Source organism: Halyomorpha halys, unplaced genomic scaffold (assembly GCF_000696795.3).
Source record: "Halyomorpha halys isolate HHAL.00 unplaced genomic scaffold, Hhal_1.1 Scaffold78.1, whole genome shotgun sequence".
Lineage (NCBI taxonomy): Eukaryota > Metazoa > Arthropoda > Insecta > Hemiptera > Pentatomidae > Halyomorpha > Halyomorpha halys.
In genome coordinates, this window is record NW_027108467.1 from 36,804 (window position 1) to 39,555 (window position 2,752).

Sequence of the window (2,752 nt, forward strand, 5' to 3'; positions counted from 1 at the left end):
TGTGTCATCGGCATACGTGGTGAGAATAGTGTTAGGATGGGTTGGGATGTCAGCTGTAAAAACTGTATAAAAAATAGGACCAAGGATACTACCCTGAGGTACACCAGCAGACTGAGGAAACAGGGATGAATAAGCACTGTTGTGATTTACTTGAAATAACCTGTCTGAGAGATAAGAACGGATAATGAGATAATATGTAGGGGGTAGGAATTTTCGGATCTTGTATAGCAGTCCTGGGTGCCAGACTCAATCAAAAGCCTGTTCTACATCAAGAAAGATTACAAATAATTAAAATGAATCTTGCCTATCTCACTCACCTAATTACCCTTTATCTTTTAGTGTTTTTTTTATTATACCTTGAAAATATTTACTTATAAATAGGATACCATTATTTAAAAAACATAAATGATTTTGATCTGGATTATAAAATTAGCTAAAACTAAGAATGACCATCCAACCTTAGTATTTATTAAGTCTTGCTACTATTGTTATTAACCAATTATATCTATCCATAATCTTGTATAGAATCTAGTACCTTTAATAATACGGTATTCATATAATTGATGCCGTTCTTCGATTTCAGGGGCTTTTTAAATATTGCCTATCTCAAAGTCTCTCCTTCCTGTTTTAAGCTAATATTTCAAAAGTGATATAGGGCCCTCGCTCACCTGTGGCTCAGCGGGGCGGGTCCGGCGGGGAAGGATGGCCTTTTTTTTAGCGATACGATCTCCTCTTGTGAGATTGTGACATGTCGTTCATTGACCAACTTACGCGCTGAAGTTGTCCGTTTGAAAAGACAGATAAGTAAGGCTACCATGGAGGGCGGGAGTGGAGGGTTTGATGCCGTATAACGAATTACATGATCTCCTAGGATAATAATTACTGAATCGACCACTCCAATGAATTAATCCTAATCCATTAATATTAGTGGAATATTTGTCTTGACTGTTTCCATAAAGTCTACTATCGCAAATTACTCCGTCTTATAAAGTTAAAATGCAACAGTAATCGAAGATAAAACTTTTAGATAGTCGGTTTACAAAATTAAAAAGAGAACATGATTCAAAGAGAGCCACGTAACGTGTTTGCAGAAGTCGATCACTATTCCTTGGTTTTCAAACCAGTCGGTTTGTTTAGTTTAATTCTCTCACAGGGTGAATTCAGAATATCATGGAAGTTGTTCAACTTGAGCTTCCTTACTATGTGGCCATTTCTGCTTTTCAATATTCACTTAGCCTCTTCTCGTTGGGAACAAGACATTATGAACCTTAAGTCGTTTCTGGACATAGCACGAATTCTTTCAATTATTATCGGAGTGTCATTAATGTGGCTGAGGAACTGGACCAGATTGGACAGCTTGAACACAAGTCTGAAGCCTTGAAGTCTGAAGAAGAACACAAGCCCAATGAGCAAACTAAAAATTATTAAAAAGGATGTCAAGCCATGGGGTACCTCCAGTCGCAAATGCCGTAGAGAGGAAGTTGTACTGACTAGGCTGAGAATAGGTCACACGAGGCTCACCCACTCCTATCTTATATCAAAAGAAACACCTCCGAACTGCCAGTATTGCAATAACAATTTAACAATAAGCCATGTTTTCCAACGATGCCCATATTTTACACCACTCCTCAATAGCTTAGGACTAAACCAAGATATCTCAAAAACCATTGGAGACGATGATAAGGCAATAGAATTGGTGTTTCGGTTTTTGAAATCACAAAATTTACTGACAAAAATATAACTTGATGGGAAGAAAAAAAAAATAATAAGGAGGAAAAAAAATTAAAAATAAATAAATAAAATAATCAAATCAAAAAATAAATAAAATTTAACGAATATTAGCAAAATTAAATAAAATATAAATGGCGTTGATGACCAATGAAGTTTGGCGCCACTAAACAACCAAACAAACAAACAAGTCTGAAGAAGATACAGGTAGTTGACTATTATCTCTTTTCGGTTGGCAAGAAAGTGCCCCCTTCTAACCCAAGTAAAGTTATGCTATTGGTTATAGCTACTATTATTTTGGCGTATACTCTTTGGGCGTCCAGAGTAATTGATTATCGAATTTGGATGTTCTTCTTTGTAGCTTTTCAAGTTACTTTTCTATATTTTTGGTTCATTTGTTATTGGATAGGCTGTTTACAATACTATTTTTGCGTTACGAAGCAATCACTAAGGTCTTAAGGCGATGTTTCTCATTGCAAGGAAAGAATGCTGCAGTACTGTCGGAGAAAATGGTTGTCTGCTTTGAAAATCTTTGCTCATCAGGCGAAAGTATAGAGGATTTCTTTTCATTGCAGATTTTATTTATTTTAACGTCAGTGTTCCTCATATCCTTCAGCGACGTGTATTCCATCATACGACTCTTCTACGTTAACGAACTTCCGTTTGACAAGAATGTTACCATTTCAACCCATGTGTGTTGGATATTCATTACCATCTTAATAATGTGGCGATTCGGTTACAGATTTTCTTCAATAGTAGATAAGGTAAACTTTAATGTTATTTTCTGTAGTAAAAGCTAATCTAAAGATTCAGAATGGTTTCATGGATTATATTAGTAATTTTATATTATATAAATCGTTATATTTTGCTCATATTTGTATTTTATATTTTACGTTCCTAGTTTCTAATCTTGTAACCTCTTTCATTCATGACAATCCTCCGAGGCGCCTGAAAAGAAGATGGCCACAAGACCAGCTAATGTAAAATGTCATTAGAGTGCTACCAATGGGTAGTTTCTCTACAC